The following is a 13,247-nucleotide window of genomic DNA, read 5'->3' on the forward strand; positions in this document are numbered from 1 at the left end:
CCATCTCCCTTTGGGCCTGGACCTTTTCCTTTGCAGATTTTCGTTTTTTGCTTGTTTCTTGCTATTTTGCACCTTACATTTGATAATTGCACCTCTGATGCACTTGAAATCTTTTATAAAAATTCCATAAAAATTCCTAGATATTTCTTGATACATTTGTGATGTTTTTGTGATGGTTTTGCATGATAAAAATTGATAAAAATTGTGTGTAATATTTTCTTGCTTATGTGATGTGTTTGTGTCAAATTGGTGAAAGTTTTGCACGTTCTTGAGTCTAAAAATCTTTTAAAATCTCTAAAAATTGTCATGTATATTTCTTGTCAATCTTGTAGTATTTTTGTGATGATTTTTGCACATTAAAACTTGGAAATAATAATGTGATGATTTTCTTGCTATTTTGTGATGTTTTGTATTAAAAGTTTGTGAAAATTTGCTTGATTCTAGTTCCAACTTCTTAATAAATGTTTGTGACCTATACCATATGATTTTGTGAGGTTTTAACTACTGTTTGTGTGTGTCTCTTGCTGCATATGGATATGTGTAATTAGTTTCTTGTGTTACAAGTCATGTAAATGTGTGTGAGTGAAAATAAAGTGTTAAAATGGACCTAAAAATGTGTCATAATCCTTGACTTGAATATGCCCTATAATTCTCACACTCATAATACAATGAAGTCTTTGAACATTGCCCATAATAAGAGAATTATAGGTCATGTACTTATTGAGATGTTATGATAAATTTCCACTACATTTTGACACTTTATTTTTGTCATTTTTACTATTCTTTGTCTTAGTATTTTCTTGTCTACCTTTCTATCATTTTATGGCTTATTTTCACTAACCACTCTACTTTATGTTTCATACATCATGAGCATTCCATCTTCCATCTCTTTCTCATCCTTTCATTTCTTTGCACTTTGATTCATAACAAGACTTAGTATGTAAAAAAAACCTAGGAATTCTTGTACTTTACCTTTATGCAATTTAATTTCTTGCAAGACCATAGAATGTAAACTAGGGCATGATGTAATAAGGACAATGGACTCTAATGATGTACACCGACACAAGCACCGACACATGCACACACTTCACTTTAGGTATATAGCTAGAATATGCATGTTTAGATGTATGTTTAGGATTGTATGTTTAGATGAATGTTTAGGCTTTAATACTTAGAAAAATCAATTTTCCAAAAAATATGAACAAACTTCACTCAAATCATCTTCTAAATAAACCTTGGGATCAAAATCCCATTGTAATTTTCCTTTTCATTTTCTTAATCAAAATTTCAATGAACTTTAATCATACTTGGACCATATTTTGCAAATGACTAATCAAACCTCACTCTTAAATTATCATGCCTTTAAGGCCTCTTTCTATTCTTCAAAATCCCATTTTCAAACTTAAAATCAACCAACAAAAGCAAAAACATTTTTGGAAGAGAACTACGGTGGATTTGATCCCTTTAAAGGGTACGTAGGCAAGGAATCAAAATTCCTTCAATTCAAATAAAATAAAAATCCAAAAACATTCTTCTCCCTCCAATTCTTCACTTAGAATACCTTTAGGTTTAAATAAATACTTTCAAATAGCATTTAAAAATAGAGCGCGCGCGTAGAAATTAAAGACGGTTCCTATAGGATACTATAGTCGTTATGGGTGCCTAACACCTTCCCGTAGCGAAAACAACTCCCGGACCTCGATTCTCAAGGGTTTTGCTTACTTTTTCCCTTACCAAGAAAAAAATAAGATATCACCGGTTTAAAAGGTTCAAACGTAATCAATGTTTGACACCCGAAAACCAAGATAAAACACACATGTGCAAATACACTCTAGATTTGCTACACCTTTAAATGCCATTTTAAGGAATCTTGATCTCTTATGATTTTGATCCTTCTTTTGGTGGGACAAAGAGAATAATATTTATTCTTGATCTTTGATTCTGCACATTCTTGACATTTATCAAAAGATCATATTTGTCCTTTGTTTTGATGAAGATGCTTTGTTATCTTTGTGAAGTCAGAACGTTCTCGAGAACATTCTCACTGAAACATTCTCACAAAACACTTTAGTAGATAACAAGATAATAAATGTAAATATGTGTTATCTTTTAAAAACATCAAGTGAGGATGTTCTCTTCACTATGTATGACCAGAATGTTGTTTGTAAGAACATGAGAAACCTTTCTCAAAGTAAAAATTCTTTTGATTGATTATTATTCTCCCAAATCATATCTTGAAAAATGATGGAAGATTCTTAGATCATCATAAGTCTAATGATAGAATCTTCATGCATATGATCATGAATTTTCTTCCTTGATAATTTTCCAATTGATGAATGACTTAGTGAATAATTCATTCATGGATTGCCTTCTCTTCAAAGTTAATTGTAATCATTTCGATGAAGGAATAAGAATAATTTCAAGTGTAATACTCATCTTCATCATGAGAACATTCTTTTCATCAAAGTTGATAATGTTCTCTTTTATATGAGAAGACAATATCTTCTTGGTCAATTAACCTTGAATTATTTTGTCCGGTGATGTGATTTTTCTCCTAATTTCTCTAGGTGATTTCACACAATGTTTCTTGCCCATTGAGTATCTTTGAGATGTTTTAGTTTAGGCATATGCATGTAATCATGAAGGTGCATCCATTCATTCTCTTGAATGAAACTTTTGTGTCTTTTCCTTAAACTCTTTTTATAAACTATTTGAAGATCATTTCTTTCAAATATTAACCCTTCCTCGAATCTTTAAGGCTTTGTTGAAAACCATGTGGTGACGAGGATGAGTTAAATAATCATAAAATTCATCTACAATCAACACTCTTTTGATTCAAACAATATTCTTTTTATATCATCTTTGAGCTTGTGATGCTACTGTTTTGGTATTCTTTCATCCAGTATATATATGCACTTGTAAGAGACTTATTTCTTGTCTACTTCTCTGAAAAGACTAAAGTGCAAACATCAGTAGATCACTATTCATAAAACTTAGCGTTTTATTCCATAAGGTTTGTTATCATTAAAACATTCATCAAAAAGATTTTTGGTTCAACATGGACTCCTCACAAGTGTGTCTTAGGTGCTCTGATAACGGGATGGGAATTTTGTTGTTGTTTTTTGTTCCTTACGTATTGTTTAATAAGTTTTTCAAGAATTATTGTTGAACGAGGATTTTATAAGGAATTATGTTGAGGCCCTTGTGCCAAAGATTATTTAAGTTGTTGAATTATTTCGCTGCGAAGTTTTATAAGATTATATTGTTGGATTTTGAAGGATAATTATTTATTTATCTCTTTTATGATTTTAAGAAAAGAATGTGACATTCTGTTTAAGTTGTTAAACTCTGATTTTATTTAAGAAATTTTTATGTTGGGAAAACGGGGTGTTACACATGTCGCTCATCAAGATTCATCAAGTACCCATTAGCCAACATTATGATTATCCTTTTACAGACAACGTTAAAATGGCGACAAAGCACTTGAGTCCACATCTAGGGATCATAGTGTTTTCAGGTCTAAGAGTGATTTACACTATTATCACTGTGAGAATATCTTATGACATTTACATAGCATACTATGTAGTATTCTCACGGTGGGTTAATCCGGTATAAATATTACTCCTAATATTTATACATACGTATAGACTTAATATCTCATATATATGACCCGTGAGATGTGATCATCAGTCTACATACATAATAGTCTCGATGCTTTATTATTATCCCAATTCATATTAAAATTTGACTACGGATACATTTAAGAATGATGTTCTTTATGTTAATGTAATCTCATGATTAAGTCACACTTAATATATATAACAAATATAATAAAGATTGCCATATATTATTGAATAATAAAAGTCATAATGCATAACATAAGTTTAACATAAACTATTGGCCTCTAGGGCTTACACCAACAAAAATTTGTACAACTGATTAGGTAGAATGCAACATGTGTTATATCTATTCTTTTGAGTTTTCAAAGGGCTCTGTAAATCTTTACACTAAGTATAAGACACTTCAATGCCGACATTTTCCGCAAACTTTCAACAATTTAATTTAAATTCAACATCATGATGATACCACATATATTTAAGGAGAATGTAATGTAATGTAGATGAAATTAAAACTAAATAAAATTGTGTATTTTTTGAATTGATTTTGTGTACTTGTGCAACTTTATTCGAATTTATTTAATATGCAATTTTATTCGAATTCACGCTGGGTTTAATTAGTCTTCGAAGACATTATATTTTTTCGATGCCAAAATCATAAAATAAATGCAAATATAAATAAAAATAAAAGAACAAAATTGATACACATAAAATCTCATTTTATTATTATATCAATACATTTACAATAAGTTATGTTTCTTGTCTAGGGAAGGAGTATTGAGGTAAAACTACATCTGCTTAAGAAGAAGATGGAGGTGATGGTGTAAAACAAAATATGTGGGGTAAAGCTTGGAGAAATATATGGTGGGGGAGAAGGGGACTGGGGTAAGGTATATTTCTTGTCTAGGGAAGGGGGATTGGGGTAAAACTACATCTGCTTCAGAAGAAGATGGATGTGATGGGGTAAAGCTTGGAGAAATATATGGTGGAGGAGAAGGGGACTGGGGTAAGGTATGTTTCTTTTCTAAGGCGAAAGAGACCTGGATGGTCAACCTTGCACCCAAACAAACAAACATGACACCCAGACAAACCACATTTCTTTGCAGTGTGTTGTCATCCCCATGGATCGTTCATACAATCCCTGAAATTTTCAAAGAGACCTCTTTCTATGAAATGTCAACGATGGAAACACATTGTTGTTGTAGAAGGAAGATGAGGAGAGAGTGTGAGATGATGGTGTGAGAAATGTTGAAGGTTGGAAGGGTATATATAGAGGGAATGGATATATAGGTTGTATCTACCCATAATGGTGAGTCAAAAAACGTGTAAAATCAAGTTTTACCAGCTGACCGCCGTCCAAAAAAGTGTTTTATGTGGTGCAGACCACCGACCAAAGAAGTGTGTGTTAAGTCACGCCAACGTCTAAAGAAGCGTGAGTTAAGTCATGTTGGGCATAACCAGAGTGAGTTAACTCACGCTGAAAATACCTAGCGTGACTTAAGTCATGCCGGGATATTCCCGTCCATTCAGTTGGACATGAGTGTTTTTTTTTTATGGGAGAAGAGCAATTTTCTAAAGTTTATATTTTTTTTTCCTTCAATATGAATACCAAATATTTGATACAGTGTGTATACAAAGTATTGCTCCTTGGGGCTTGAAGACCACCGTTTACCTTCAATCATTCAAAAAAAAATTGATGACAAATTTGATTTTTGACCCTAAAGAATCAACCTCCAAACCTTCATATCAATTTTGCTTGTCCAGGTAATGCAATGAGTCAATCAATCCTTGAGCCTCCTTTGATATGATTGATCCTTCAACCATTTGAGTCTCCTTTGATATGATGAGTCACTCAACTTTTAAGTCTGTTTAATCCTATGAGCTACTCAACCTTTTATCCTCCTTTAATATTGAAGATGGATAATTTGATTTGTGAACTCCCCAATTACCAACTGAGGTGAAATGACCTCAATTCTTTACTTTAGGTAACCAATTTTCACCAAATTAAAACTCTCAGAAAATTCACACCCTAACGTACAAAGGTTTCCCTAATCTAAGTAACTATAAAAAAATATGAAATCATTAACAATTTATAAGAGTTTTCAAAGAGATTAAGGAGATAAGTGTATGAGAGAAGAATGTGTGAAAGTTTCCTTATTTGAAAAAATAAAGTAATGTTACTAATATAGATATTGGAAAAAGAATTATTGAAGTTGTTAAAAATCCGTAAAAATAGGAGTGAATCAATTTTGTCAAATTTTCATTGACTAGTGAATCGATTCACACGATTTTCAACATGTTATTTATAAAAATAGCGCAATGAATCGATTATGATAATTTCACATGCTATTCAACATGTTATTTATAAAAATAGCGCAATGAATCGATTATGATAATTTCACATGCTAGAGTGAATAGGTTCGCAAGACATAGTGAATAGAATCATATGTGAAAGTGAATATATTTATTCAAAAAAGTTCTTCATTTTCCAAAACAAAAACAGAGTGAATAGGTTCATTTTCAAAGTGAATAGACTCGCATTTTTCAAAAACATGCACACAAAAAAAAAAGGATTTAAAATTAATTTCTGATTTGATGCTTTGGAGTTACTTGGTTACACATATTCTAAATCCAGTTTTGATATCTAATCAAAACAAAACAAAAAACTAAGTCTAAGCTATGTGACAATCTATGCACCTACAATTTATTATTGTTTATAATTGCTACGTCTATTTTTATATAGGTTTTACTTCATTCGATTATATTCTTGAAAATAATGTCTCATTTCGTATATTTTCATGTGGTTACTTTCACAATCTTTTGTGCGGGTAGATGATGAGATATCGAAAGTGAAGAGAATGAGTGATCAGCATGCCATTGTCACGATAGTTTAGATTTATTTTACATTTGTTAATAAGTTAGATATTGTTTATGTGGTTGACATTGGTGTTAATGTGTAAAGTAATCTTTGTACAATTTATTCGCAAGTTTATTTATGTAATTCCGCAAGTTTATTATATGATTTTTTTTTCTATCTTTATGTGTTACAAAATGAAAGAAGGAAAAAACTCGTAATTTTTTTGGCTTTGAAACACTTTTGGGATAGAGGGTGTCATAGACGGTCATAGTTGGTGGCTACGCCCTTTAGAGAGAAGATCGAGTTATGAGGTAATGCTGATAGGAAAGTTCGATTTGATGGAGAGCTTTCTAGTGAAGAAATCTCCAATCTTGGCTAATGTTTGAAAAAGTTGGACTTTGACTAAGGTGCTTGCTAGGTTTGTAATACTCTCCTTGTAATACTATTTTGCTAAAAAAAATAAAATATGTGTGATAATTCTGGTGGAATAGAGGGAATATTAGTACTTTTTTTTTATCTAATTAATGTCATTTTATTTTTCAGAGTGTAAACAATGTAAAGCATTATTCATTAATCGTCCTTGTTATCAGGGGCGAATCCTTGTGTAGCCAAGGGGTAGCTTTGGCTACCCCAAAATTTTTATTTATGTTGAGTAATTAGATATATCATTGTAGTTGGCAACCCCAATAATATATTTTTAGCTACCCCAAACAAATTCATTTGCAAAAACTTAGCATAAATTAGAAGATTAAAATATAATTACTTGATTGATAAACTTATTTGTCTTATTTTGACATTGTGGTTTCTACAACAACTATAGTGAAAATATTTTTAGCAATAAAAATTATCAATTGTCAAACAAAATGAACGATAGTTTAATACAAATAGCTTATTTGTTGACGATGAAAAATAAATTGTTAGTCTATTTAGCCAATATTCAATTATGAATATATTTGTCTCCTTAAAGCCTAATTTTATAGAGATTAAACATATTTAACCTTTAAAATTAATATATAAAATTTTAAAAAATAAATTTTTCTTTGCCTCAATTTTTTTTTTTTTTTGTATTTGGCCCCTCGTAAAAATTGTTCTAGCTTCGCCGCTGCTTGTTATTACAACTTAAGGTTTTGTTGCTACAATATTCTATGCGGAATATCAATATTGTTGCTACAATATTAGTACTTTTCATTCTTATAACACCTGTCGACCTTGTATAAGTTGATGAAGATTCAAAGTTCATATGTACCTGTCAAAAAAAAAAAAAAAGTTCGGATGTTCACAACAGAGACTACCTAAGCTGTACGATTATGTTTTTATTATAAGATAAGATAATTTTTCCTAAATAAATTAAAGAGGGATTGATATATTATTATTATTATTATTATTTGTATTTTTATAAGGAAAATATAATATATTGTTATATTATTTTGATATTTCGATAAATTAAAGAACGGTTTTGGTTGGTCCGTACAAATTCAATGACGAATTTAATGATTTACTCCTATTTAATCCAATGGTTCTCAAATATTGGTCTAAGTTGGACCAATATTTTCATGGACCCAAACTATACAAAACCATGTTTGACACTTTTAGTTTTCACAGGCTGAAATCTTGAGATTTAATAAACCGAATTTTTTTTTGTCTGCCCTGAATTGAAAAAAAAATTCCAAAACTACCCTACATGAAAAAGAAAGTCCAAAACTGCCCTACTTTTTGTCTTTCTCCTTATTCCCTGCAAAACCAATTTCGGGGGTGTCATTCCCAGCAGTTTTATTTTGCGGGGAAGCCCTATTTTTGTCCTATTATGTTTCTGGGCCCCCGCGAAACTGACTTGCGGGGTGCCCTTTTCAGGTTTTTTTTTGCTTTTTACACCCTAATTTCGGGGTACACCCCCCCTTTTTCTGGTTTTTTAATTATTTTTTTTGTTAGGATCATAATAAAAAAAAATATTATTTCTATCAAAAAAATTAAAAAAAATAATTGAAACAACAATTTATTTAATAAAACATGTGAATTACATAAAATAGAAATACATCTCTAATAATATAAAATACACTAAGATTACTGTTGATAATCGGTATTAATACAATTTTTGCGGGAATGACCGGTCATCCTGCATATACCGCATTTTCTAGCAGTCCTTTCCTCAACATCCATCTCGGTACTAATGCGAGTAATTGATGGACGACCTTTCTTTGCTCTTCGCATGACTGGATTGTGAACGAGCTTTACGCCTTGATAAATGGGCCAATACTGTTGGTGGTGAACCACGTCGAAATGGATGTTGTATGCAGAGTATACACTCTCATTTCGAAACTTTTCATGTACAAGGCTTTTATAGTCATGGCTAAAGCTAGAACAAGCGACAATGACATGCGAACAAGGGAGATATAATGCCTGAAATTTTCCACAGTCACACCATTTATTTTGCAGGTCGACCTTGTATTCTCCCTTTGGCAATCCTTCTTTATGGTCGATAGTTTCACGAACAGAGAAGGTATACCTATTTCAGTCGAACTGAGTGACAAGGTGAATGTTGGATTTAATGACCTCACCCTTAAGAAAGTTCATGATATTCTCTGAGAATGGCTCACCAGAATTTACCCTTGCTGCCGCCTTATGGCCTCTTTTAGCAAATAATGCCGCCAACCTGTAGTATATAGCTTTAACAATAGCTGTGATTGGGAGGCCGCGCATACCCTTAAACACATTGTTTTGTGACTCGACCAGGTTACTTGTCATGTGGCCCCATCTTCGACCATCATCATGCGATTGAGTCCACTTTTCTTTGGGAATGTCGTCAACCCAAGCTAAAGCTTGTCGGTCTGCAACTGCGATTTCATTACGGTAGTACTCGAAAGAGGGTATGTTCATCGCATATCCTGCATTGTTTGAAAAAAAAATTAGTTATTTATGTATACGTTAGAGAAATAATATGTGGAGTTTATAGAGAAATTAATAAGATTTTTACCCATGCCCGTTACTTTTTTCCTAAGCTCTCCATCCCTCATTGCTCGCATAAAGTTTTGTGCAATGTGCCGGACACAATACACATGGGATGTTGGAGCATTGTGCCATCCATTTCTTGGATCATCATATGCGCTTTTTATTGATGCATGTCTATCAGAAATGAGGCATAAGTTATCCTGTGGTGTGACGTGTTGCCTCATATTTTTGAGAAAGAAACTTCATGCCTCCTTGGTCTCACCTTCCACAATTGCAAAAGCAATGGGAAATATTTTGTTATTCCCATCTTGTGCAACAGCCAACAACAATGTTCCTCTGTACTTACCGTACAACCACGTTCCGTCAATTTGGACTATTTATGTGTTTTATTAAATAAATTGTTGTTTCAATTATTTTTTTTAATTTTTTTGATAGAAATAATATTTTTTTTATTATGATCCTAACAAAAAAATAATTAAAAAACCAGAAAAAGGGGGGGTGTACGCCGAAATTAGGGTGTAAAAAGCAAAAAAAAAAACTGAAAAGGGCACCCCGCAAGTCAGTTTCACGGGGACCAGAAACATAATAGGACAAAAATAGGGCTTCCCCGCAAAATAAAACTGCTGGGAATGACACCCCCCAAATTGGTTTTGCGGGGAATAAGGAGAAAGACAAAAAGTTGGACAGTTTTGGACTTTCTTTTTCATGTAGGGTAGATTTAGAATTTTTTTTCAATTCAGGGCAGACAAAAAAAAATCTTAATAAACAACAAAAGAACCACGTGAACAATATTAATATGGGTTATGTTACAAGCCACCTTCATAAAAAGTAGTGTGGTGTCTTTTATCAAGTCACACCTCAAGGTGTGATTTTCACTTTTTTAGTTATAACTTTGATAAAAGACACCTTCATAAAAAGTAGTTGGTGTCTTTTAACAAATGCTCATAAAGTAACTTGATAAAAGACACCTTCACAAAAGGTGTCTTCTATCATAACCCTATTAATATTACCCACAAAAAAAACCACGTCAATAAGGGTTGCCCTTTGGAGATTGTGAAGAGGCACTAGATGTTAAATAATGGACAGTTGAGCCCTCTGATTTTACTCATTGAAAGGAACGTGGCATGTAACAACTGGCTCTAAATTGGTCCTTGTCTGACATTTACACACCTAACATGCAGATGGGAGTTAGTTGTGTATGAGAAATGAGAATGAGATCAGAGATTTCATATTCATTTATCCTATTGTCAATATGTCCTATAATTTTTCAAAATAAATATTATTGTACAATCATTTTTATTAAACCCACAAAAAAAGTATATTATATGAATGTGTTTAAGTTAAGTAATCAGTGTGTTAGGGTATGTTAGGACTTGGTGTAGCAAAAGAAAATATCTGAGACCAAATTAATCCTTTTTTTAAGGTGAGACCAAATTAAGTATAGTTTTTTTTTTTTTGGAGAAATTAAGTATAGTTATAAAATAAAAGTAAACTTGATTAAATATATATAAGCGGTATAAAAAATTGGACTTTCTATTTACTCCGATAAATGGTTATAGTAAGTTGGAGTTCGGCCTAAAATAATAGTGTGGCAAAAAATTGTTTATTCTCAATTTCTTTCGAACGATTTATCATTTTATTTTATGAAGTCATTAGTCACTTTATAACAGCAAACAAAAATACATTGCTTAACAAACAAAAAGGATATCTAGCAAATTAGTTCGTATAATCATTTTTTATAGGTAAAGATGGTATAATCCTATTCACAATTGCACCAAAAAAGTGTCATGCTTGCTTTGCTTACATGTGATCAGACAATCATTTCCGGATCATTCGGCTAAATTGTTTGATCATTTGTAAAAAGAAATGACGACTGTTTCTTTCAAGTAATCTAAAATCTAGAGATTTTATTTTATTTTATGGAAATAACCTTTATAACATTTTATTTATATTTTTTTTTTTGGTCTTAGATGAAGTGGTAATCCACTGAAATTAAACTCACACACAACTGTGAGGTCCCGAGTTCGAACCCGGGTCACGACGTCCGGCCTTGCAATTTCGGCATTTGCCAGTTGAGCTAGGACTTCTAGACAACATTTTATTTATATTAAAAGTAGAGATACATGATAGTAGGTTAAGATAAAGATGAAAACTAACATCACATGGGATGGGATGGGATGGGATGGGACTATTATTCTAAGATCTAGAGTTTAAACTCTATTAATGTACTCCCTCCGTCCCATATTACTTGACCTAGTTGACTCTGTCACGTATGTCAATGCACAATTTTAAACTTAAATTTCTTTAATAATCTAGTAGAAAAAATTACGAAAATTTGATATTTTGAAAATATTAATCGAGACGAATCTAACATCATCTTATATGCTATATTTTGTTTTTATATATTAGTAGAAAAATAAAGTCAAAGCATGTTACATGAATAGTGCAAATATTCTAAATAGGTCAAGTAATATGGGACGGAGGGAGTAGTAGCGTTAAAATTCTCATGAATTTTTTTTTTATTGTCATTGTGATCTAACATCGAGTTAGAGGAGTGTGACACTCAATTTTTAAGTAAAAGATAAATGCACTAAAACATATTTCTTAAGATATACGTATTTGTTTAGGAGAAATGATATTTTGACAACCACTTTTTGACAACTTTTGGACAATTTTCTCTCTCATACTCACATGATATTGTTATCCTCTCTCTTCCTTTTTCTCTCTCCATTGTTTTTGACCAATAAGAAGTGAGAAAAACAAAGTTGTCAACAAAATTGTCATCAAATAGATGTCAAAATATCATTACTCTTTGTTTAGTTTGAAAACAAAGGGTGGAATCCAACAAGAGTAATAAACAAAAACTTTAAGGTGATTTTGAACCAAAATATAAATGTGGCCATCAAATTCAGATAATAATGATTATGAGGTGAGATGATTAGTGAGATAGGCGAAAACGGTAAATGAATATGAATTCTCTCAAGTTTTTTTCTCTCATGTCTCTAATTTTTTAGGGTTATGATAGAAGACACCTTTTGTGAAGGTGTCTTTTATCAAGTTACTCTATGAACATTTGTTAAAAGACACCAACTACTTTTTATGAAGGTGTCTTTTATCAAAGTTATAACTAAAAAAGTGAAAATCACACCTTGAGGTGTGACTTGATAAAAGACACCACACTACTTTTTATGAAGGTGTCTTGTAACATAACCCAATTTTTTATATTAAAAACTCATCTCACCTCTTTATATTCAACTGTGAGATTGATAACACATTTGATACGCAAGGAATGAAGAAAAAAAAAAACATGAAAGAATATATTCTCCAAAATATGAGTTTAATTCTATCATCACTGTATAAGAGTGTTATATATATGCAAATTGGAAGTTACTAACAGAATTAACTAAAACATTGTGAAAAACTAACCTCTTTCACTATACTAATCCCCATTGGTTCACCGGCAATATGTTACTAACACATTAATTAACTAGCAATTTTGTATGACGACAGTGTTTAGGACATAATCAACCAATAGTTGATGCAATACTTAATAATAATATATACTAATCATTAAAGTTATAATCAAGTTTATTTAAGCACCATCTTTCACTTTTGATTAAAATATGCATACAAGTAATCATTAAGAAGATATGAACAAAGAAATACCATCCCTATCCACTCATCTCAAAGAATAATCGAATTTCACTATCTCGAGTCCCAATAGTCATTAATCCTTGATTATTCTAAGAATAATATTTTGTTTCTTTGTACCTTATTTTGGTCAGAAATACTATGCTAGGACTTAGGAATTACTCTTCCTAATTAAC

This window comes from Medicago sativa, chromosome 7, assembly GCF_051527215.1.
Source record: "Medicago sativa cultivar Bolivia chromosome 7, Bolivia_mono, whole genome shotgun sequence".
NCBI classification, from domain to species: domain Eukaryota; kingdom Viridiplantae; phylum Streptophyta; class Magnoliopsida; order Fabales; family Fabaceae; genus Medicago; species Medicago sativa.